This window comes from Ranitomeya variabilis, chromosome 2 (genome assembly GCF_051348905.1).
Source record: "Ranitomeya variabilis isolate aRanVar5 chromosome 2, aRanVar5.hap1, whole genome shotgun sequence".
NCBI classification, from domain to species: domain Eukaryota; kingdom Metazoa; phylum Chordata; class Amphibia; order Anura; family Dendrobatidae; genus Ranitomeya; species Ranitomeya variabilis.
In genome coordinates this window covers 641,482,226-641,508,770 of record NC_135233.1, presented here as the reverse complement: position 1 = coordinate 641,508,770, position 26,545 = coordinate 641,482,226, and the positions used below count along the sequence as shown (strand labels likewise).

Below are 26,545 nucleotides of genomic sequence, written 5' to 3'. Positions count from 1 at the left end.
TAAAGCTGAGCTTCTACCTTCCGGCTCTGATTAACTGCTGTTTTTAAACACATTGCTGGTTCCGGCCTACTAACGGTGTCTGCCCCTGCCTGGTGTTGCCCTCAACTGAATAAAGCTGAGCTTCAACCTTCTGGCTCTCATTAAGTGTTTTTTAAAAAACAAAATGGTGGTTCCGGCCTACTAACGGTGTCTGCCCCTGCCTGGTGTTGCCCTCAACTGAATAAAGCTGAGCTTCAACCTTCTGGCTCTCATTAAGTGTTTTTTAAAAAACAAAATGGTGGTTCCGGCCTACTAACGGTGTCTGCCCCTCCCTGGTGTTGCCCTCAACTGAATAAAGCTGAGCTTCAACCTTCTGGCTCTCATTAAGTGTTTTTTAAAAAACAAAATGGTGGTTCCGGCCTACTAACGGTGTCTGCCCCTGCCTGGTGTTGCCCTCAACTGAATAAAGCTGAGCTTCAACCTTCTGGCTCTCATTAAGTGTTTTTTAAAAAACAAAATGGTGGTTCCGGCCTACTAACGGCTTCTGCCCCTCCCTGGTGTTGCCCTCAACTGAATAAAGCTGAGCTTCAACCTTCTGGCTCTCATTAAGTGTTTTTTAAAAAACAAAATGGTGGTTAGGGCCTACTAACGGTGTCTGCCCCTCCCTGGTGTTGTCCTCAACTGAACAAAGCTGAGCTTCCACATTCTGGCTTTCGGCCTATACTATCAGATATTAAACTGCATTTGGCCTACTAGTGTGGTTAGGCCCTTGAAACAGTGTCTGCTGCTCTTGGGTTTGCTACTCCACTGAACAAAGCAATGCCGCCTGTTTAGTCCTGTTACCAATTTTGATCTGCATTTAGCCTACTTTATTCTTTGGCCCTATATCTGTTTCCTCATCATCCTGCCCATTGCCCAGCCACTGCTAGATGAGTCTGCTGGTACATTGACCTAGACCACTACATTCCCCTTGTACTCTACACAGCCAGAATCTGACCCTGCTGAAAGTAAGGTTCCCCTTCCCGCATATTATACCACCTTACACAGGGACAAAGAGGAAGGTGCAGATGAAAGTGCAGGTTCCTTCATCAGGTGGGGGGGCATACTCGTTGGCGACGTCACTGGCACAGGGCCACTCAGAGTACGCAAAAGTGTCGCTGCTGGTGGGAGGCGCCCCCGCCATGCAAACACACCGCCGTACTTTGAGGGGCCCTGTGCCAGTGCCAATGCGAACGAGTGGGCCCCCCCTGCTTGCTCAGGATCACAGCACTTGCAACGTTGAAATACTTACCTCTCCCTGCTCCACCGCCATGACGTAGTCCATGTTTCCTGGGCCCACTAAAACCTTGAACCAGCCCTACCCCCACAACTTTTGCCAAATGACCCCCAATTTCCAGTGCCCAACTATTATTATAAAGTTAATTAAGATTTACAAGCTTCAGAAAACAAGAATGGATGTTTTTGGCAGTAAAATGTGCACTGTAGGTGTTTTCCTGGCCTCCACTCACTGCCGGCTATGCTTCCCCATTGACTTGCAATGGGTTTCGTGTTTCGGTCGATCCCCGACTTTTAGCGATAATCGGCCGACTTCACTCGACTCGACTCTGGACTAAATCGGGTTTCACAAAACCAGACTCGATCTTAAAAAAATGAAAGTCGCTCAACCCTACTCCTAAACTCTTTGTGCATAATAATTTGGAACACAGTGTATATAAAAATATATATTTTTGCATCCCTTTATTCTGAGAGCTATAACTTTTTTAATTTTCCGCTGATGGAGCTGTATGGAGTCTTGTTTTTTGCAGGTCAAGATGGTGTTTTCAGCGGTACCATGTTTATTTATATCCATCTTTTTGATTGCTTGTTATTCCACTTTTTGTTTTGCGGTATGATGATAAAGCATAGTTTTTTGCCTTGTTTCTTTTTTTTTTATAGTGTTCACTAAAGGGGTTAAAAAGTGAGACACAGTTTTAGGGCTGTCCCACACGTCCAGATAATTCCGGTACCGGAAACAATCGGTACCGGAATTATCCGTGTCCGTGTGCCCCTGCGTTTCTGGTGAACATCAGTGTGGCACACGTGTGCCGCCCGTGTGCCCACTGGGTACCACACGCACCGTGCTGGGTACCACACGTACTACCAGCATCTGGTGCTGAATCCGCAATTCATATGTTCCCTGCAGCAGCGTTTGCTGCAGAGAAAATATGAATAATAGTGTTTAAAATAAAGATCTATGTGTCCGCCGCCCTCCCACCCCCTGTGCGCCCCCCCGCTGTTCTGAAAATACTCACCCGCTCTCTCGTTGGCTGTCGCTGCTTCCTGGTCTGGCCCCATCTTCTCCTGTATGCGGTCACGTGGGGCCGCTCATTTACAGTCATGAATAGGCGGCTCCACCCCTATGGGAGGTGGAGCCACATATTCATGACTCTAATCGTCGGCCCCATGTGACCGCATACAGTAGAAGGGTCGGCCAGCACAGAACACTGCGAGGGAGGCGGGTGAGTATTTTCAGAACAGCAGGGGGGCGCACAGGGGGTGGGAGGGCGGCGGACACATAGATCTTTATTTTAAACATTGTTATTCATATTTTCTCTGCAGCAAACGCTGCTGCAGAGAAGATATGAATGGCGGCTTCAGCACCATGTGGGGGGGACAGCGCTTACTGTAGCGCTGTCTCCTGCACGCCACACGGACTGCAAACTGAGAAGGTCCGTGTGTGGTCCGTGTTTTACACGGACCCATTGACTTTAATGGGTCCGTGTAATACGTGCGCTCCCACGAACACTGACATGTCTCCGTGTTTGGCACACGGAGACACGGTCCGCAAAAAATCAATGACATCTGCACAGATGCATTGATTTTTATGGGTCTACGTGTGTCAGTGTCTCCGGTACGTGAGGAAACTGTCACCTCACGTACCGGAGCCACTGACGTGTGAAACCGGCCTTATAGGTTCCGTCGTTGTGGATGCGGCAATACCAAATATGTGTACTTTTAGGCCGGCGTCACACTAGAGAGAAATACGGACGAGTGAGAGGCGCAAAAATAACGCATTGCACTCGGACCAATGTTTCTCTATGGGGCAGCTTCTATCAGCCATATATTTCTCGGCCGTATTTAATGGGCTGAGAAAATCACAGCATGTTGCGATTGTCATCGTATTCCTCCAAAAATACGCCAATGCAAGTCTATGAGGGCAAGAAAAATATGGATTACACACGGACTACACGTGTGACTTGCGAGAAATATGCACCGGTGTCCTATAGAAAAGCCGGTAATTCAGTGCGGTGTACAGTAAAATCACACTGACAGGTTAAAAATAGAATAGATAAAATAAATGTCTACACATAGTATAGGTGTTTTTATATATATACTGTATATATATATATATATATATATATGTCATTGACACACATATATATACTAGATGGTGGCCCACCGGGCATGACCAGTCAGCAAAGCATGGTTCAAATCCCGCACCAATTCGCGGCCGGACTGCGCCTGTCGCTGATTGGTCGCGGGCGGCTGGCGCGACCAATCAACGATGCAGGATTTCCGTTACAGACAGACAGAATTAGACGGTTAGAAAGTAGATATATTTATATTTAATACAGAGCTAGATAGCATAAAAGCCGGTAATTCAAGTCCTTACCAAACCCGACAGGATATGAGACATGGTTTACATACAATAAACCATTTCATATCATTAAGATTTTTATATATCCCTCACTAATAATGTTAGTAGTGTGTGTGCAAAATTTGGGAGCTCTAGGTGTTAAAATAAAGGGTTCATTCACAAAAAAAACGGCGTGGGCTCCCGCGCAATTTTCTCTGCCAGAGAGGGAAAGCCAGTGACTTAGGGCAGATATTAATAGCCTAGAGAGGGACCATGGTTATTGGCCCCCTCTGGCTAAAAACATCTGCCCCCAGCCACCCCAGAAAAGGCTCATCTGTAAGATGGGCCTATTCTGGCACTTAGCCTCTCTCTTCCCACTCCCGTGTAGCAGTGGGATGAAGAGACCTGAGTAGTCTCGAAAGCTTGCAATTTGTTACCATCTTTTCAGTTAGCCATTAAAAGGTATCAACCACTGAGGACTCTCAATTCTAAATATTTTTTTTCAGGAACAGTGATAGACGTTTATGCAAAGAACTTCTCAATATTTAATGAATCCAAAAATGTTACATGTATTTAACCCCTCACCTCCCTAAGGGTGTGTGCACACGTTGCAGATTTCCTGCACATCCGCAGCATTTTTTTCCGCGCAGAAACGCTGCAGATCTGCAAGTGATTTACAGTACAATGTAAATCAAAGGCAAAAAACAAATGCTGTGCTAATGGTGCGGAAAAATCTGCCCGGAAAACGCAGTAGATTAAAAAAAAGACCATGTCAATTAATTTTGCGGATCTGCTGCATTTCTGCACCCATTCCATAATAGAAATCTGGAGGGGTAAAAAAAAGGAAGAAATTCGCACAAAAATCTGCAACTTGTGCACACAGGGCCGCCATCGGGGCATTACTGCCCTGACTGGCGTATGGGGCCCGGTGGGCAGAGGTGGCCCGCATCGGGCCCCGTCTCATCTGCTCACCGGGCCCCCCTTACAGGCGCTGCAGCACGCTATTGACATGCGGGCCCACGCCCGCACATCAATAGTTAACAGCGGCCAGCCAATCGGAGGCTGGCAGCTGACTTGAGCCGTAGAGTGCACTTCGCCAGCGTCTGACGTCATTGTCAGCCGCCGGCGAGTGCGCGCTTCACCTGCGTGGAGAGAGGGAGCTTCACCGCCCGCTGCAGGAGCACGGCTAGGTAAGAACTCATGGTTTGTTTTTCTTTGAGAGCGGCTATCCAGGGGGCCCCGGGGCAGAATGTTTGACACACTGGGGCAGAGATGCTGGACACACTGGAGCAGAAATGCTGGACACACTGGGGCAGAAATGCTGGACACACTGGGGCAGAAATGCTGGAGACACTGGGGCAGAAATGCTGGATACATTGGGGGCAGAAATGCTGGACACACTAGAGCAGAAATGCTGGACACACTGGGGCAGAAATGCTGGCCACACTGGGGCAGAAATGCGGGACACACTGGGAGCAATATGCTGGACACACTGGGGCAGAATGCTGGACACACTGGAGCAGAAATGCTGGACACACTGGGGCAGAAATGCTGGACACTGGGGCAGAAATGCTGGACACACTGGGGCAGAAATGCTGGATACACTGGGGCAGAAATGCTGGACACACTGGGGCAGAAATGCTGGACAAACTGGCGGCAATATGCTGGACACACTGGGGCAGAAATGCTGGACACACTGGGGCAGAAATGCTGGACACACTGGGGCAGAAATGCTGGACACACTGGGGCAGAATGCTGGACACACTGGGGCAGAAATGCTGGACACACTGGGGCAGAAATGCTGGACACACTGGGGCAGAAATGCTGGACACACTGGGGGAAGAATGCTGGACACACTGGGGCAGAAATGCTGGACACACTGGGGCAGAAATGCTGGACACACTGGGGCAGAAATGCTGGACACTGGGGCAGAAATGCTGGACACACTGGGGCAGAAATGCTGGACACACTGGGGCAGAAATGCTGGACACACTGGGGGCAATATGCTGGACACACTGGGGCAGAAATGCTGGACACACTGGGGCAGAAATGCTGGACACACGGGGGCAGAAATGCTGGACACACGGGGGCAGAAATGCTGGACACACGGGGGCAGAAATGCTGTATACACTGGGGGCAGAAATGCTGGACACACTGGGACAGAAATGCTGGAGACACTGGCGGCAGAAATGCTGGAGACACTGGGGGCAGAATGGAGATACAGGCATGATTGGAGACACGGGGCAGAATGAAAGACATGGGGGCATGATTGGAGACACTGGGGGCAGGATTCGAGACAGATCGTGCAGGATCATGGGACAGGATGGAGACAGATGGGGCAAGATGGTTTAGATCATATGGGGCAGGATGGATACTCATGAGGGCAGGATGGGAGAGCATGTGGCTGGAGCCAGGAATGAGATACACGGGGCCAGGATGGGGAATATTATTACCATAGGGGCTAATTAAGGGATATTATTACTGCATTGACATATTTATTTTATTTTTTGAGTATACTGTTTTAAATGGGGGGGCGGTCCTGTTAATGTGTAGAGTGATACTATGTCGCCTTTTTTTCTTCATGTAGTGTAATATAGAAGTTGGGAAAAAATTAAGTAATGTTTTCTGCAAGCGGAGCTTGAGATAACTGTGTTATTTCCTGCAGAGACAAGTCCTGGCTGGAAGAAGTGACGGCGGTCTGTGCTGGATGAAAGTTGAAAGATGAAGGACTTCACCTAGAGACGTCACTGGTGAGTCAGTGTGTTACCTATACACTGACACTATACACCAGAGGTGTCAAACTGCATTCCTCGAGGGCCGCCAACAGGTCATGTTTTCAGGATTTCCTTAGCATTCCACAAGGTGCTGGAATCATTCTGTGCAGGTGATTAAATTACCACCTGCGCAATACAAGGAGATCCTGAAAACATGACCTGTTGGCGGCCCTCGAGGAATGCAGTTTGACACCTCTGCTATACACTGTATACTATATACAGAGCTCCTGTGTATAATGTCACCAGGGATCACTACATTACCTGTACACAGATGCTGCATACTAAGTACAGATCTCCTGTGTATAATGGCACTTATGGTGATGGTATTGTGGGTTTTTTTTATTACTGATCAGTATTGTAGTATTCGGTCACTTTGTGGTGGTAATATGTGGTCTGGTCATGGTGCTGTGGTATTTGTCCCTTGTATGTGCTATTTGGTCACTATGTAGTAATAATATGGTGTCTGGTCATGGTGTTGTGGGATTTGTTCCTTGTATGTGATGTTATTCGATCACTGTGGCGGTAATATGTGGTCTTGACATGTTGTAGCGGTATTTGTTCCTTGTATGTGATATTATTGGTCATTTTAAAAATTGAAAAATAAATAAAAAATATACCTAAATTGTATTGCATATTTTAACAAATATTTAATAGGTTACAGCAGAGTAGGGCCCGGCCAAAAGTGTCTACCGTGTTATGCTGGCAGCTTAAAAAAATCTTTTGGCCAAAACAAAAGCTGCCGGCTATATGTGTGATCTGGTGATGGGAACTGTTAATGTGTGATAGGTGAGAAGTGGAGTTTTTCCAAGAGAGAGAGCGGTGGGACTGTGGACAGTTCGAGGGGTTGAGTGTGGAGGCGGGGCTGGGGTGGAGCCTGGGTGGAGTCTCAAGGGGGCCCCGAAAAATTTGCCAGTATGGGGCCCCAAAATTTCTAGTGGCAGCCCTGTGTGCACATACCAAAAAACCTGACCTGCGTTTTCTGCCAAGAAATGCAGAATCTGCACAGAAAATTCTATAGTCAAATCGGCAACGTGTGCACATAGCCTAAAGGTACCTTCACACGAAACGACTTTACAACGAGAACGACAACGATCCGTGACGTTGCAGCGTCCTGGATAGCGATATCGTTGTGTTTGACACGCAGCAACAATCTGGATCCTGCTGTGATATCGCTGGTCGTTGAATAAAGTTCAGAACTTTATTTGGTCGTCAGACCGGCGTATATCGTCAGGTTTGACACCAAAAGCAACGATACCAGCGATGTTTTACGCTGGTAACCAGGGTAAATATCGGGTTACTAAGCGCAGGGCCGCGCTTAGTAACCCGATGTTTACCCTGGTTACCAGCGTAAAAGTAAAAATAACAAACAGTACATACTCACCTGCGCGTCCCCTGCCGTCCGCTTCCTGCTCTGACTGAGCGCCGGCCCTAAAGTGAAAGTAAAAGCACAGCGGTGACGTCACCGCTCTGCTGTTAGGGCCGGCGCTCACACAGTACAGGAAGCGGACGCCGGGGGACGCGCAGGTGAGTATGTACTGTTTGTTATTTTTACTTTTACGCTGGTAACCAGGGTAAACATCGGGTTACTAAGCGCTAAGCGCCCTGCGCTTAGCAACCCGATGTTTACCCTGGTTACCCGGGGACCTCGGCATCGTTGGTCGCTGGAGAGCGGTCTGAGTGACAGCTCTCCAGCGACCAAACAGCGACTAAACAGCGACGCTGCAGCGATCGGCATCGTTGTCGCTATCGCTGCAGCGTCGCTTCGTGTGAAGGTACCTTAAAACTATGCGTTTTGGCAGATGCCTTTTTCAAGTTGTTATCTGACATCTTGCAATCTCAGAATAAATAGTATGTCCATTCAGTTTGAAAGGGGAAACACTCCGCTCCACACATGTGCAAATAATTGATGCAGATCAGTCCACCTCCAGGATGTATCTCTTCCCTGAAAAAACATAGTTTAAGGGTATGTGCACACGTTGCGAATTTGCTGCGGATTTTTCCGCAGCGGATTTGGAAAATCCGCAGTGCAAAACCACTGCGGTTTTCACTGCGGATTTTCACGCGGTTTCTTCTGCGGATTCCTCTGCGGGTTTTCAACTGCACTTTCCTATTGGTGCAGGTTGAAAACCGCTGCGGAATCCGCAGAGAGAAGTGATATGCTACTTCTTTTTTTCCGCAGCGTTTCCGCGCGGAATTTTCCGCAGCATGTGCACTGCTGCTTTTGATTTCCATAGGTTAACATTGTACTGTACACCGCATGGAAAACTGCTGCAGATCCGCAGCGTCAAAACCGCTGCGGATCCACAGCAAAAACCGCAACGTGTGCACATACCCTTAAGGGTATGTGTCCAAGTTCAGGATGGCCGGCACTTTGGACGGAGCGGAAAACTCGTGCCGCCCCCTTCTGTAGACGCGATGATGCCAGATGTGTTCATTGCACACATCCGGAATCATCGCACCCCACACATAGGGCCCTGTGTTTTACCTTGCGGCGGTGGTGTCCCCTCCACTATGCTGTAACATCTGGACACTGCGTTCAATCTGCAGCTATTCCGGATGTAATACGGCACGTGGTCACATACCCTAATATAGAAATACTAGCTATTGAACCCGTTCTACGCCCGGGTGGCGAGCATTTATATTGGTATATGGTCTCCATCCTGGTATGTGCTGCTCCCATCTTGCTCTCCCATCCTGTCATGTGCTGCTCCATCCTGCGCCCCCATCCTGTCATGTGCTGCTCCACCGTGTCATGTGCTGCTCCATCCTGCATCCCCATCCTGTCATGTGCTGCTCCACCGTGTCATGTGCTGCTCCATCCTGCACCCCATCCTGTCATGTGCTGCTCCACTGTGTCATGTGCTGCTCCATCCTGCATCCCCATCCTGTCATGTGCTCCCATCCTGCGCCCCCATCCTATCACGTGCTGCTCCATCCTGCGCCCCCATCATTGCGGGCGGCTGTGCGGAGTGCGGGCGGCTGTGCTGAGTGCGGGCGGCTGTGCTGAGTGCGGGCGGCTGTGCTGAGTGCGGGCGGCTGTGTTGAGTGCGGGCGGCTGTGCTGAGTGTGGGCGGCTGTGCGTGGCGCTGCTGGGTGCGGGCCGCTGTGGGTGGCTGTGCTGGGTGCGGTGGCTGTGCTGGGTGCAGCGGCTGTGTGTGGCTGTGGGCGGCGGCTGTGGGCGGCTGTGCTGGGTGCGGCGGCTGTGCGTGGCTGTGCTGGGTGCGGCGGCTGTGCTGGGTGCGGCGGCTGTGGGTGGCTGTGCGTGGCTGTGCTGGGTGCAGCGGCTGTGCGTGGCTCTAGGCGGCTGTGCGTGGCTGTGGGCGGCTGTGCTGGGTGCGGTGGCTGTGCTGGGTGCGGCGGCTGTGCATGGCTGTGCTGGGTGCAGCGGCTGTGCTGGGTGCGGCGGCTGTGCTGGGTGCGGCGGCTGTGCTGGGTGCGGCGGCTGTGCGTGGCTGTAGGCGGCTGTGCGTGGCTGTAGGCGGCTGTGCGTGGCTGTGGGCGGCTGTGCTGGGTGCGGTGGCTGTGCTGAGTGCGGCGGCTGTGCTGAGTGCGGGCGGCTGTATGTGGCGCGGCTGTGCGTGGCTGTGCTGGGTGCGGGCGGCTGTGGGTGGCTGTGCTGGGTGCGGCGGCTGTGGACGGCTGTGCTGGGTGCGGCGGCTGTGCGTGGCTGTAGGCGGCTGTGTGTGGCTGTAGGCGGCTGTGCGTGGCTGTGCTGGGTGCGGCGGCTGTGGACGGCTGTGCTGGGTGCGGCGGCTGTGCTGGGTGCGGCGGCTGTGTGTGGCTGTGGGCGGCTGTGCGTAGCTGTGGGCGGCTGTGCGTGGCTGTGCTGGGTGCGGCGGCTGTGCTCGGTGCGGCGGCTGTGCGTGGCTGTGCTGGGTGCGGTGGCTGTGGTGGGTGCGGTGGCTGTGCTGGGTGCGGCAGCTGTGGGTGGCTGTGCGTGGCTGTGCTGGGTGCGGCGGCTGTACTGGGTGCGGCGGCTGTGCGTGGCTGTGGGCGGCTGTGCGTGGCTGTGCTCGGTGCGGCGGCTGTGCTGGGTGCGGCGGCTGTGCTGGGTGCGGCGGCTGTGCGTGGTTGTGGTGGGTGCGGTGGCTGTGGACGTAAGTGGCGTAAGTAACAAATAGCTGTGGCATGAAGTGCCACAGCCTCATGGCACATCAATTTGTTACTTGCGGAGGGTGAGTATACTTACCTGTCCCGTTCCACCGACGCCATTCCGGGCCATGAATATCCCCCTGCTCCCGGAATCGGCGCCTGCGCAGTCCGCGCTTTCCGGCGCCATTTTCTTGAAGACACATTGCAGTGTGTCTTCAAGAAAATGGCGCCGAAAAGCGCGGACTGCGCAGGCGCCTTTTCCGGCACCAGGAGGACAGATTTTCTGTGTCCTCCTGGTGCCAGAAAAGGCGCCTGCGCAGTCCGCGCTTTCCGGCGCCATTTTCTTGAAGACACACTGCAATGTGTCTTCAAGAAAATGGCGCCGGAAAGCACGGACTGCGCAGGCGCCGATTCCGGGAGCAGGGGGATATTCATGGCCCGGAATGGCGTTGGTGGAACGGGACAGGTAAGTATACTCACCCTCCGCCTCCTGGCTCGTCCCTGTTTCTCTGTTGGAGATCGCGGTGTGCGTTCAGCGCTTACGCATACCGCGATCTCCTGGGGAGCGTCGCTCTGTGGGGTCCAGACTGCGCCGGCGCTTGCGCTTGCGCAGTCTATAAAGGCTTCGGACAGAGTGACGCTCCCAGCGTTATATTATAGATAAACTGTTTCTTGCTATCAGTGAAGAACCAAAAAACAACACTTGTAATGAGATCACAAGGATTTCCATTATAAACATACTACGTAGTATTGTTAGTATTTATGTGTTTTGCAACCAATATATACTACAGATAAAACCATTATAGGAACAAAAACACAAGTAATATTGAATTATTATAAAAAAAAATAACAAAAAATAAAAAAAATTCTGAAAAATAATTTAAAAAAATAAATAAATATTGAGAAAAAAAAATATAACAAGTATATTCATCTGCTATGCGTTAATCTCTAAATGGCATCCTTAACGTTGGTTCCTATGAAAAACTTATGATACATTCCAAAAAATAAAAAAAATAAAAAACACATTGGTACTTACAAGCACCGCATTAACATTGACATTTTGGGAATAAAATAGATGCAAAAACGGATGAAATTCAAGCAGAGAGAAATTAATCCACTAATATTCAATCCATTGTGCTTACAAAAAAGGACGTGACTAGTTAATCTGCAAAAAATAATTCAGAATTAGGCTACTTTCACACTAGCGTCGGGCCCGTCCCGTCGCAGTGCGTCGGGCCGAGGTTACCGACGCCAGCGTTCTCTGCGCCGCACAACGGGGGCAGCGGATGCATTTTTCCAGCGCATCCGCTGCCCCATTGTGAGGTGCGGGGAAGTGCGGGGAGGTGGGGGCGGAGTTCCGGCCGCGCATGCGCGGTCGGAAAAAGCGGACCGTCGGCAGCAAAAAACGTTACATGTAGCGTTTTTTGCAGCCGACAGTCCGCCACAACATGGCGCAACCATCGCACGACGGTTGCGACATGTGTCAATGTGTCGCAAATGCGTCGCTAATGTTAGTCAATGCAGAAAAAACGCATCCTGCAAGCACTTTTGCAGGATGCGTTTTTTCGGCAAAACGACGCATTGCGACGTATTGCAGTTAACGCTAGTGTGAAAGTAGCCTAAATCAAATACATATGGAGTGGATTAAATATACTGCACCTCCTCTCAAAGATTTTTTTACTTTCTCAATAGCACAGAAACAAAGACATGTGTTATTTAGCCCATATGTATAGAAGAAAAATGTTTAGATACCGAGGAATTGCCAGTTTCCAAATTACCACTAGCATCAGAGATGTGTCGTCTGATAGGCACCTTTAGGCTATGTGCACACGATGCGGATTTGCTGCGGATCCGCAGTGGATTTTTCCGCTCAGAAACGCTGCAGATCCGCACTGTGATGTACAGTACAATGTTATTAAATGGGGGGGGGAAAGCTGTGCAGATGGTGCAGAAAAATCAGTGCGGAATTGCTGCGGATTTCATGTCATGTGCATGTCACTTCTTTTGTGCGGATCTGCAGCGTTTCTGCACCCCTCCATGTTTAAAATCCGCAGTGGCAAAAACAGGTGAAAATCCGCACAAAATCTGCATCAATTCCACATAAAAACCGCGCAAAATCCGCATAAAAACCGCGGCAAATCTGCGGCTGTGGATTCTGCCAGGAGATGCGGATTTTGTGCAGAAAATTCTGCACCTCTTTTCCTACGTGTGCTCATAGCCTTAGGCTATGTGCACACGTTGCGGATTTTGCTGCAGATCCGCAGCGGATCTGCAGCTGCGGGTCCGCAGCAGCTCTCCATTCGTTTACAGTACAATGTAAACCTATGGAAAACACAATCCGCAGTGCCCATGCTGCGGAAAAAAAAAAACGTGAAGGAAACGCTGCGGGTTACATTCTGCAGCATGTCAATTCTTTGTGCGGATTCCGCAGCGGTTTACACCTGCGCAGTGGAATCCGCACAAAAACCGCATAAAATCCGGAGTAAATCCGCAGGTAAAAGGCACTGCATTTTACCTGCGGATTTCTCAAATCTGCTGCGGAAAAATCCGCAGAGCTCAAAACTACGTGTGCACATACCCTTAGGGCTCCTTCTCACTTGCGAGAAATACGTCCGAGTCTCGCAGGTTAAAACCCTGCTCTGGCACCGGCACTCCAGAGCGGAGCGTGCAACCGCACAGCAATACATGGAGCTGCACGCTCCGCTCTGGAGTGCCGGCGCCAGAGCAGGGTTTTAACCTGCGAGACTCGGACGTATTTCTCGCAAGAAGGAGCCCTTATGTGGATAAGTGCAAATCTTGCGTATTCTAAGACCTCTTGGGGATAATGATATGTGCAGCTTAGGCTACTTTCACACTAGCGTCGGGCCGAGGTTCCCGACGCTAGCGTTGTCTCCGCCGCACAACGGGGGCAGCGGATGCATTTTTCCAGCGCATCCGCTGCCCCATTGTGAGGTGCGGGGAAGTGCGGGGAGGTGGGGGCGGAGCTCCGGCCGCGCATGCGCGGTCGGAAAAAGCGGACCGTCGGGAGCAAAAAACGTTACATGTAACGTTTTTTGCTTCCGACGGTCCGCCACAGCACGGCGCAACCGTCGCACGACGGTTGCGACGTGTGTCATTGTGTCGCAAATGCGTCGCTAATGTTAGTCAATGCAGAAAAAACGCATCCTGCAAGCACTTTTGCAGGATGCGTTTTTTCGGCAAAACGACGCATTGCGACGTAATGCAGTTAACGCCAGTGTGAAAGTAGCCTTATGATTTCAGTGAAGTGCATCCCACCATAGCTTGGTTTCCCTGATCCTATTAGTAAGTACTTTCTGTAGAATGTTAAGATCTTTATTCTGGGGGGGGAGGGGGAGGATTAGTCTGTGTAACATTATAAAAATATTTCACTGACTTTCATTTGCCGTCTATGCACATAAAGGTACCTTTCAAGAGGAATGGAATGATATTTTAAGCAATTGCACTCTAAGGCCACGTGCACACGTTGCGGATTACTCTGCGGATTTTTCCGGACTGATTTTGGTAAATCCGCAGGTAACCCGCACAGCGGATTTCCTGCGGAATTACCGTGGATTTACCGCAATTTTTTTGCACAAAGAATTGACATTCTGCGGAATAAACAACGCTACGTTTCCGCGTGGAATTTTCTGCAGCATGTGCACTGCGGATTTTGTTTTCCATAGGTTTACATGGTACTGTAAACTCAGGGAAAACTGCTGCGAATCTGCAGCGGCCAATCCGCTGTGGATCCGCAGCAAAATCCGCAACGTGTGCACATAGCCTAAAACTGATGTCATTCATTGTGAAATATGAAGAGATGGAGATTAGTGATGAGTGAGTATACTCGTTGCTCAGGTTTTCCCGAGCATCCCCGTGTCGTCTCCGAGTATTTGTGACTGCTCATAGATTTAGTTTTCATCGTCGCAGCTGAATGATTTACAGCTACTAGCCAGCTTGAATACATGTGGGGATTCCCTAGCAACTACAGATACAGAATTTGAGATCTAGTATTTTACAGACAGAATAAAATTAAGGAACAGCTCAGCTCCACAGAGATGCAATTTTTTATACTTCAAAAGTAGCTCATAGCATTGAGAAACTGAAAAACACAATTGCTGAAACTAAGAAAAATAAATTTGCAAAAGATAATCATGACTATGAGACAGGTCAAGTATATACATGGAACAGAAAGAAATCAATCTTAATGAAACGTATATATAAAAAGATCCATTTAAAAAACCCAACGTGAGCTTTTCTGACCTGGACAAATCTGTGGTTTAATTATTGTCTGAATTTACTGGGGAAACCTCAAGATCTTCAGAGGATGAACTGGAATCTGCTAACAGTCCTGTTGTTACAAGATCTCAGTCAAAAAAACGCGGTAGAAAAGCAGGATGCAAGCACCAGTATAAAAGGAATGCCAACAAAAAAAGAGAGAAAGAAATAGTACAATGTCCTGTATGGAATTTGACTGCCTTTTTTCTCTCTGAATCTCATTTTAAATTATTGTCTAAGGCTGCCATCACACTAGCAGGATTTGGTCAGTATTTTACATCAGTATTTGTAAACCAAACCCAGGAGTGTGTGATAAATGCAGAAGTGGGGCATATGTTTCTATTATACTTTTCCCCTGATTGTGCCACTCCTGGTTTTAGCTTACAAATACTGATGTAAAATACTGACCAAATACTGCGAGTGTGACGGCAGCCTAAAGGGTTAGGTTATGCACCAACTACTAATTTTGATATTTTTCATACTATTCTTGATGTCAATAGAATGGCAAGGAACATAACTTTGAAATGCCATTTTTCTGCAATAGAAGACACACTTTCAGAACCACCAAGCCTTGATGTGATATCAGAGACACATGTTTCCTTTTCTCAGGACTCCCTTCTTTCCAGGAGTTGCGCACATAAACTTGTAGCGACCCAGTCGAGAGTGTGTCCTTCCCTTTAAGTAATCCTGCATTGTGAGTAGCTTCTGTACACTACAGCTCACTCTCTAACTGCCCCTCGACGTTATCCCCTGAATTTGTGAGCTGTAATTCTCCATTTCTAGTCACCTCCATTTTAGATGCAATGCATTTCTCATTTGCTGTGTTCTGGCGTCATCTAAAGGTGAAAGTGTACAATGACTCATAAGTATTGTTTTGTAAGGATCTGAGATGTGAATGTCCTATTGGCCAGCTCCTAGTCACATGGTCAATAGGAGGAGCTGTTTTCCAGGCAAGTCTAGAATGTTCTTTAGTCTGAGTGATGCCCTCAGGGAGAGCAGAACACATGTGGAGGCTGTTTTCACTACAAGATCTCCTGCAGGCCAAAGAGCCTGGGTTCCCTCTAAAACCTCTACAGACATCATTCTAAAGTCTTTCTGACTGGAATCACCTCAGTTTTTACATTCACCTATAAGTGACATCATTCTAAAGTCTTTCTGACTGGAATCACCTCAGTTTTTACATTCACCTATAAGTGACATCATTCTAAAGTCTTTCTGACTGGAATCACCTCAGTTTTTACATTCACCTATAAGTGACATCATTCTAAAGTCTTTCTGACTGGAATCACCTCAGTTTTTACATTCACCTATTAGTACTTGGGCACGTGCCATGACACACTGTGGAGTTAACCCGGAGTACAAGTCTGTAACCTCTAATTGCTGCATCTACCTACTTCTGTAAGCTATCAAAAGACACTGTTGAATGCTCTTAAAGCTCCAAACCTCAATCACATCTCAGCATCTAAAGGTACCGTCACACTAAGCGACGCTGCAGCGATAGCGACAGCAATGCCGATCGCTGCAGCGTCGCTGTGTGGTCGCTGGAGAGCTGTCACACAGACCGCTCTCCAGCGACCAGCGATGCCGAGGTCCCCGGGTAACCAGGGTAAACATCGGGTTGCTAAGCGCAGGGCCGCGCTTAGTAACCCGATGTTTACCCTGGTTACCAGCGTAAAAGTTAAAAAAACAAACAGTACATGCTCACCTGCGCGTCCCCCAGCCTCTGCATCCTGACGCTGACTGAGCTCCGGCCCTAACAGCAGAGCGGTGACGTCACCGCTGTTGCTTTCACTTTCAGTTTAGGGCCGGCGCTTTAGTGTCAGGAAGCAGAGGCTGGGGGACGCGCAGGTGAGTATGTACTGTTTGTTTTTTTAACTTTTACGCTGGTAACCAGGGTAAACATCGGGTTACTAAGCGCGGCCCTGCGCTTAGTAACCCGATGTTTACCCTGGTTACCAGTGTAAAATATCGCTGGTATCGTCGCTTTTGCTGTCAAACACGGCGATACACGGCGACCTAGCGACCAAATAATGTGCAGACCTTCTAGCAGCGACCAGCAATTTCACAGCGGGATCCAGATCGCTGCTGCGTGTCAAATACAGCGATATCGCCATCCAGGTCGCTGCAACGTCACGGATTGCTGGCGATATCGCCTAGTGTGACGGTACCTTAAGTGAGAACTGTAATTGCCATGGACTACCCATGAGGGACTGTTCCTTATTTGTTCCAAGTTATAATTCCCGTTCCTGCTGAAGTAAAAGTAACTGTTATCCCCAAGACTGGTGTGTGTAATAATTCCTTCAGCTTCGGACACCGTGTGGGGGTGGATAGTAGGGAACGTTCGGCCTGATCATTACATACTGATCTGTGAGCTCTTCAGTCAGGCGTTTTTAGTGATAATATCAACAATAGTGTGTCTTTTTTCTCTAAAAATCCGTATTTCTATCCTGTCAACTCCAGGCCAGTGAGTCTTGATGTGTTTCAGGAGTTAATTGAAATGGATTTAACCGACTTGGACAGAAAAATTAAAATGACTCGTAACTAGTGTTGAGCGATACCGTCCGATACTTGAAAGTATCGGTATCGGAAAGTATCGGCCGATACCGGCAAAGTATCGGATCCAATCCGATACCGATACCCGATACCAATACAAGTCAATGGGACTCAAGTATCGGACGGTATTCCTGATGGTTCCCAGGGTCTGAAGGAGAGGAAACTCTCCTTCAGGCCCTGGGATCCATATAAATGTGTAAAAGAAAGAATTAAAATAAAAAATATCGCTATACTCACCCTCCGACGCAGCCTGGACCTCAGCGAGGGAACCGGCAGCGTTGTTTGTTTAAAATTCGCGCTTTTACTTGGTTACGTGAAGTCCCGGCTTGTGATTGGTCAGGGCGGCCATGTTGCCGGGACGCGGACCAATCACAGCAAGCCGTGACGAAATTACGTCACAGCTTGCTGTGATTGGTCCGCGTCCCGGCAACATGGCCGCCATTAACCAATCACAAGCCGTAACGTCACGGGAGGCTGGACACGCGCACTTTTTAAAATGGGCGCGTGTCCAGCCTCCCGTGACGTCCCGGCTTGTGATTGGTTGCGCCGCGGTCAACCAATCACAAGCCGGGAGGCTGGACACGCGCGCATTTTAAAATTTTAAAATGGGTGCGTGTCCAGCCTCCCGGCTTGTGATTGGTTGATCGCGGCGCAACCAATCACAAGCCGGGACGTCACGGGAGGCTGGACACGCGCCCATTTTAAAATGCGCGCGTGTCCAGCCTCCCGTGACGTCACGGCTTGTGATTGGTTGCGTCTCCCATGTGACTGCGACGCAACCAATCACAAAGCCGGGACGTAATTTTAAAATCCTTAAGGACCTGAAATTACGTCACGGCTTGCTGTGATTGGTTGCGTCTCCCATGTGACTGCGACGCAACCAATCACAACGCCGGAACGTAATTTTAAAATCCTGAAGGACCTGAAATTACGTCACGGCTTGCTGTGATTGGTTGCGTGCCGGTCACATGGGCGGCACGCAACCAATCACAAGCCGGGACTCACGTAAAGGAAAGAAAAGCGCGAATTTTAAACAAAGAACGCTGCCGCTTCCCTCGGTAAGGTGCAGGCTGCGTCGGAGAGGTGAGTATAGCAATATTTTTTATTTTAATTCTCTCTTTTACACATTTTTACATTAATGTTGTTTCGATACCGATACCCGATATCACAAAAATATCGGATCTCGGTATCGGAATTTCCGATACAGCAAGTATCGGCCGATACCCGATACTTGCAGTATCGGAATGCTCAACACTACTCGTAACCGTAAGAACAAAAGTAAAAGTAATCTCACAGAATCAGAGAAATTGGCACTGCAAAATCTGCAAAACAATAACAACATAGGCTTATAAAGGCGGCACTATTGTTGTCCTAGATTCTGATTTATATGCTTTACAAGTAACTAAAATGCTTGATGATGACAGTATTTACTTGGTTTTAACATCTAATCCTGTTGCAGATATTAAACGAGATTTGGAGCTTCATCTTGAGGAGGGCATACATATGGGGCTAATAAAACAAAATATGAAGGAATTCCTTCTAGTGAGTAATCCAGTGACCCCAATATATGTCATGCTGTCCAAAAGATCCACAAAAAACAGTTTCCACCGCCATTCAGACTATTATTGCAGGTATAGACTCCCTGAATGAAAACTTGGGAGCATGGGTTGATGCGCATTTACAACCACTTGTACAATCCATCCCGGGATTTATCAGGGATACAAAAGCTGTTGTAACAGTCTTTGACAAATTTAAATGGAGTGCTAATCTTCACTGGATTACTGTGGATGTGGAGAAACTTTATCTGTCTATTCCGTTTAAGGTAGCAATTGCCCTTTGACCCATTTTTTTTAAATTTCACAGTGATTTCTCATTGGAATTACAAGGATTTCTTGTGGACTCCGTGCCTTTTTTTATTGAGAACCAATTATTTTTTTGTTTGACTCCACCTTTTACATCCCCGAGGAAGCAAGTGTGCGAAACGCACGTTGGGGTCCCTCTTTCCGCATTCAGGTACAGGCTGGCTCTATTTATCACTTACTTTCAACTCTTCATCCCTCCTATGTTGCAAATGTGCCTTATGTATTTTTTACTCTGGTTGCATATAGTGCTGCATGATCTCTGTATTTATATTTGAAATACTTATATCCCTGGAGACCATATTCGCTGTGTATCCCCAACTTATGGGTCATTAATTGGTACTAGCCATATAGGTCAGTTGGGTCATTGTATTTACTATGGATTATTTATTATTTGTTTGCACTGAAGCACTATGCACTTTAAATTGAAGAGATTATATGTAGGATAATTTGAGTCTGTGGCTATGTTTCTAGGCCATATTCAGTAATGCACTTTGGCACTTGGCACTTTCCTATGACTTGACTACTTGTCTGACATATTTAACCTGCGTGTATATGCACGTTAGCTTTACAACTCAGGCCATCTTAATTTTTCTGTGATAGAACTATTTAACTCTCTGCACATGTTGTATTTTATTATTTTGTGGCCTTTGTCAGTGCCATCTCTGTGTTTTCTGTTTTTCTAGATGCGGTACTAGGTTGTTCTCTATCACTTTTTTCTGTTGCATCTATTACCATTTATTATTTTTTATTGTTTTTTTAATTATTTATAAAAAAGGTACAGTACAGACCAAAAGTTTGGACACACCTTCTCATTTAAAGATTTTTCTGTATTTTCATGACTATGAAAATTGTACATTCACACTGAAGGCATCAAAACTATGAATTAACACATGTGGAATTATATACTTAACAAAAAAGTGTGAAACAACTGAAATTATGTCTTATATTCTAGGTTCTTCAAAGTAGCCACCTTTTGCTTTGATGACTGCTTTGCACACTCTTGGCATTCTCTTGATGAGCTTCAAGAGGTAGTCCCCGGGAATGGTTTTCACTTCACAGGTTTGCCCTGTCAGGTTAAATAAGTGGGATTTCTTGCCTTTTAAATGGTGTTGGGACCATCAGTTGTGTTGTGCAGAAGTCTGGTGGATACACAGCTGATAGTCCTACTGAATAGACTGTTAGAATTTGTATTATGGCAAGAAAAAAGCAGCTAAGTAAAGAAAAATGAGTGGTCATCATTACTTTAAGAAATGAAGGTCAGTCAGTCTGAAAAATTGGGCAAACTTTGAAAACTTTCTAAACTGTACTCCCACAAAAGACTATGAGTACGGCGTGTACTGCCACCCCGTATCCTCATAGGTCTGGCCGGCAGGACCATGGACCCTAACACAGAAGCGTGTTTAGGAGATTTGGATGGTCCTAGCCCCGTCTCTCACCCACTCGCCCACCAGAGCCTGTTGGTTGGAGGAGACGAGGATGTCCATCAGACAGGTTTTCTTCAGGACGTCCCTACTTTTCCTGGATGATGAGGTATTCTCTTTCCCCAGGTGTGTTTTTCCACGAGTCAAGTGCACAGATGAAGAAGGTGAGTATCTGCCCCCTCCGGAAGGTCCCTCTTCCCTTTCTGCTACTATCTCTCAATCCCTCTCCTATGAGGGGTAGACATCGCCCACTCAGCTGGGGGTCCAGGGCTCTTACCTCACCCTGGATCTCTTTGGGTTCCTCAGGTAGGGGGCAGGGTGCAGTGTTCCCGTACACTTCTTGCGGTTTCCGGCTTCTAATCTAGGCCCCGGCTTCTGTCGGGGCCTAGTCCAAGTCCTTATCCCCCCATCCTTTCTCTTGGGCGGGCGCATCTCTAAGGCCTCCCACGCCGCTTCCCCTTACCCTCGTCGGTCTCCGGTTTCCAATCTAGGCCCCGGCTTCTGTCGGGTGTGCCTTCAGGCCTCCGCGCCGCTCCCTCTTCCCTGACAGTCACCAGACTCTAATCTAGGCCCCGGCTTCCGTCGGGGCCTAGTTCCGGTCTGGCTCCACCCATCTTTTTCTCAATAGAGCGGGCTTTTCTCCTGCCCGTTCTCCACCTTCCCCCTTCGGATCATGCGACGGAGAGGGAGACTCCATGACTCCTTCTGCCTTCAGTGCTGGTTTATTCAGCGCTATCTTTTCCACTCTGCATCGCTCGATGGACTCCGCCTCCCTCAGAGAGCGAGCTTCTCTACACAGCAGCGCACGCTTTTTTGCCCTGAAGCTGCTGCAGTCGCCATTTCCAACTTTTTTGGACCCGGTGGTGATTCTACTTCAGGGCCTGTCCCATATACCGATCTTCACAGCCTCTACTGCCGGAAGCTGACTTCAGGACATCTGCTGTGAGTAGCTCTGCTCTGCAGACTGACACTCTCCTCGGCTATTCTGTCCCCCAACCTTCTGGCATTTTTCAGGGGTCTGTCTATCATGTCTAATTCTAAGGGACAACGTTCCCATCCGCCTGCTTCTCCCTCTTCCTCTGCTTTGGTCAAACACTTTGCTTGTTCGTCTTGTAAATGCAGGCTTTCCTCAGGTCAGTCCTCTCCCCTATGTCAGGACTGCAGCAACCCCATTGTACTCACCGCTCAGGAGCCCCCTTCTGTCCTGGATGATAGTGAGACCCCTATCCCAGGGTGGGCTTCCTCTCTGTCTCAATCTGTGGCGGATCTCACCAGGGTATCTCAGACCCTGGTGTCCGTACTTGATAAGTTGCCCCTGCAGAGCCTGCCAAGTTAAGCCACAAAAGATCTAGACAGGAACGCCGGTCTGAGTCCTCTTCTATCCCGTTCTATCTCGCCCCCCGGGCTGTCGCAGCGATCTGTTTCTTCCCGATCCTCCTCTCCCGAGTCAGGCAAAGCTTTCTCGGACGTGCCTTCAGAGGATGCTTTGGAGCTGGACTCGGACCAAATTGCTAACATGAGAGATATGGTCCAGAGCCTCATTGGAGCAATCAATCAGACCTGTGACATCAAAGATTCCGCTACGGAACCCGCGGATCAGGAGGTTTTGTTTAGACGGTCTAGACCTCCTTCCAGGGTCTTCGCTCCTCATTCCGAATTTGAGAAGCTTTTGGCCAGAGAGAGAGAATCTGACCAGACGTTTTCAAAGAGGAAAACACCTTGGTGTATTATATCCCTTCTCTCCGGAACTCACCGCCAATTGGACCGCTTCTCTCTCCGTGGACCCGCCAGTTTCTAGACTGTCTATCAACACGGTCCTTCCTATTTCAGGTGCAGCATCTCTGAAGGGTTCTAATGACAGAATTATAGAATCCTTTGCGAAGTCAGCCTTCGAAGCAGCTGCGTCTACCCTGTATCCGGCCTTCGCTTCAAGTTGGGTTTCAAAGTCCATAGCCAAATGGGCCAAACAACTCCGCCAGAGCATTCTGGCTGGGGCTCAACCACAACAGCTGGAGGAGCTGGTCAACCAGATTTGTCACGCAGGTGAATACATGGTTTCGGCCTCTCTGGATGCCGCGTCTTGCACAGCTCAGGCGTCCAGAAACGTTGTTGCCATCCAGCGGACCATCTGGCTTAAGGCCTGGCAGGCTGACTTGTCATCAAAGAAGTCCCTTACCAACCTGCCTTTTCAGCGATTACATCTTTTTGGTTCCAGACTGGACCAAATTATCAAGGACGCCACCGGAGGCACAAGTTCTCTCCTTCCCCAGTCCAAACCTCGCTGGCCTCCTCCGAAGCGGCAGTTTCGGCTCTTTCGTTGCTTCGCGAAGACAGACTCCTTTCCCCACCAGGCCGAAAGAGCGCCAAGATAGGAAGAAGGTCTCCTTTCGGCCCACCCCTTCCTGGCGCTCTTGCTACCCCCAAGGTAGATCCACCAGATCTAGATCTGGAAGGTCTACCTCAGCATGACTCATGACGGGCCCCCAGCGCACCTCCCAAGCTGGGCGGCCATCTTCTTTTCTTCAAAGACGTTTGAATCGCCTCCGTGGAGGACGCTTGGGTCAGGGAGGTTGTATCTTCAGGATACAAAATAGAGTTCTCTTCTCAGCCCCGGGATCGATTCTTCGAATCCCGCCCTCCAAGAGACCCCGCCCTGGTTCTGGGTTTCTTTGCGTCCATCGTTTCCCTCCTAGATTCTGGAGTAATCGTCCCCGTTCCAGCAAGAGATCATTTCACAGGTTTCTATTCAAACCTGTTTGTGGTGCCGAAAAAAGATGGCAAGGTTCGTCCCATCCTCGACCTCAAGTTACTGAACAAAAGAGTTTGTCTGCGACATTTTAGGATGGAATCCCTTTGTTCAGTAATCGCTTCCATGGAGGCACAGGAATTTCTGTGCTCCATAGACATCCAGGACGCCTTTCTCCATGTCCCTATATTCCCGGGACATCACAGATTCCTGCGTTTTGCAGTAGCAATCAGGAAGTCAGTAGCAGTCAGGAACACTTCCAGTTTGTCGCCCTGCCATTCGGTCTCGCATCCGCTCCCAGGGCTTTCACGAAGATCATGGCAGCATTGATAGCCATTTTGAGGATCAGAGGTCTGGTGCTCTTTCCGTACCTCGACGACATTCTCATCAAGGCTCCGTCTTTGTCTCTGGCCCACAAAAGTCTGGCCATCGTACTCGACACCCTAGCCCGTTTCGGATGGCTTGTCAACATGTCGAAGTCCTGTCTTGTCCCCTCTCAGCACCTCGTGTTCCTGGGTGTTACAGCTACAGGAACGCACCGAGTATATTTAGATATAATTGGACTGGTCTACAAAAAAAAAAAAATTTCTGGCTTGGACTTTAAGAACAGTTTTAGACTAATTTCTCTATCACATCACGTTTTTGCGCTACAGGTATATAGCCCATTTTCATGAATTCCATGATAAATATAAGTAGTGTCACGATTGGACTAGCAAGTAAACTGGGACCAGGGGAACCTTTCCTGGCCCTAGCTCTAGGGGGCACCCTAACTCGCCCTGTTCCCTGGGATACCTCAGATGGCGAGGATGCCAGGGCCTCTGCCCTTGCCCTGTCTCCTGACTGCCGCCCTGCGTCTGTCCCCCTCCCCACCTGGGGAAGAGAGGCGCTACCGTGTACAACAGTACACCAACCCGACAAACAGGGGAACGAAGACAAGGGTAAAAAGAAAACTCCACTCACACAAAATATGCTCTCACAAATAACAGAGGTATCCACCAGGGTGTGAAGGAAGGGGAGAGTAAATAAGGCAGGTAAGGATGAGGAATTTTCCAAGCGTTCAAACCATACAACTGTCGCACAATAAATTCCTCCTGCTCTACAAACACCAGCTCCTCACTACTCCAGGTCTATCTAGCAAGTGCTATTTCAGACAAAGATCTGACCAGAAGGCCCAGCTTATATAGGAGAGAGGAGTGGCTAACCCAGCACAGCTGAAAGCAGGAATTTCCACATGGCCTATTAACCCCTGTCCTGCTGAAAGAAAACAGAACACTTAATACACAGGAGAAGTGCTTCTTCTCAGAGATGAAGAAGAAGCCATCAGACGCCGTGGTCTTCTGGTACTGCTCTGTCGCGGTAACTCCGTGACAAGTAGTGTATGAAAAGTGCCGGTTTATACGGTTCACTAAGGTAAATTTAAGAATGTTATCCATGATCCTGTAGTGGATAGGAAGAATATTGTCTTTCCTCCCTTACACATAGAACTTGGATTGGTGAAGCAGTTCGTCAAAGCTCTCAATCACAGTGGAGAATGCTTTAACTATATATGTTCAACTTTTCCTGGTCTTAGTGAAGAGAAGAAAAAGGCTGGAATATTTGATGGACCTCAAATAAGAACACTTATGAGAGACCCAAATTTTATCACATCAATGAATGAGACAGAAGAAAGAGCTTGAAATGCATTTCGTAATGTGGTGCAGAATTTTCTAGGGAATAAAGCCCCCGTCTCACATAGCGAGATCGCTAGCGAGATCGCTGCTGAGTCACTAGTTTTGTGACGCAACAGCGACCTCCATAGCGATCTCGCTATGTGTGACACGTACCAGCGATCAGGCCCCTGCTGCGAGATCGCTGGTCGTGTCGGAATGGCCTGGACCTTTTTTTGGTCGTTGAGGCCCCGCTGACATCGCTGAATCGGTGTGTGTGACACCGATCCAGCGATGTCTTCACTGGTAACCAGGGTAAACATCGGGTTACTAAGCGCAGGGCCGCGCTTAGTAACCCGATGTTTACCCTGGTTACCAGCGTAAATGTAAAAAAAAACAAACAGTACATACTCGCCTTTCGGTGTCCAGGTCCCTTGCCGTCTGCTTCCTGCTCTCACTGACTGCCGGCCGTACAGTGAGAAGTGAGAGCACAGCAGTGACGTCACCGCTGCGCTCTGCTCTCGCTGTACGGCGGCTCAGTCAGAGAGCAGGAAGCAGACGGCAAGGGACACCGAAAGGCGAGTATGTAGTGTTTGTTTTTTTTGGTAACCAGGGTAAACATCGGGTTACTAAGCGCGGCCCTGCGCTTAGTAACCCGATGTTTACCCTGGTTACCGGGTGCTGCAGGGGGACTTCGGCATCGTTGAAGACAGTTTCAACGATGCCGAAGTCGTTCCCCTGATCGTTGGTCGCTGGGGAGAGCGGTCTGTGTGACAGCTCCCCAGCGACCACACAGCGACTTACCAACGATCACGGCCAGGTCATATCGCTGGTCGTGATCGTTGGTAAATCGCTATGTGAGACGGGGCCCTAAGAAAGCAGACAACTATGAAGATATTATGGAAGAGCTACTAATGAGTCTGCAAAATCTTGGATGTAGAATGAGTATCAAGATTCACTATTTACACAGCCATTTGGACTTTTTTCCAGAGAACCTTGGGGATGTGAGCGAGGAACAAGGGGAGCGTTTTCATCAGGACATTAAAACAATGGAAGAACGGTATCAAGGACGGTGGGACTCACATATGATGGCTGACTATTGCTGGAGCTTGATGAGAGACAACCCAGAAGCTGTACATCACAGATCAGCCAAGAAAAGAAAGTTCAAATAACTGCCATTTGCCATTCATCTGTGTGCCATATATATGTGTTTTTATATTTTGTAGTTTAATTCTGTAAGTATATTTGATTTGCTGTACATAGACTTTGTAATCTTTGTTATTCCTTGATTAAAAATATACAAAATGTAGTACCGAAAATCATGTGTTTTTATCATAAAACATTAGGAGTAATTTTCATCAAAAATTGAAAATATCTTGAAATCCTGATGTGATAGCCAAAACGGAGTTCAAATTCGTAATCAGCAGCCAAAATTGACTTAAAATATGTTTTAAAACCTTTTGCCAGAAAAATTGTGTTGACCAGTGTTATTGGTGCGTTCGCAGCCAGGGGTCCACCGTGCAGGAGACGAACCTGCTGCTAGCAAATGGCAGCACGATATGACGGTATAAGCGAACTGTT

The 26,545-nt window shown here is 48.6% G+C and overlaps 1 long non-coding RNA gene across 1 annotated transcript in view; it reads left to right on the top strand.

Annotated features, from left to right (window-relative positions):
* LOC143807509 (uncharacterized) overlaps nucleotides 1-26,273 on the top strand; it is a 119,585-nt gene extending 93,312 nt beyond the window's left edge. The window contains exon 2 of the long non-coding RNA XR_013221752.1: nucleotides 25,955-26,273. This is a non-coding gene — a long non-coding RNA (uncharacterized LOC143807509). The remainder of the gene's footprint in view (nucleotides 1-25,954) is intronic.
* Nucleotides 26,274-26,545: the final 272 nt, after the last annotated feature.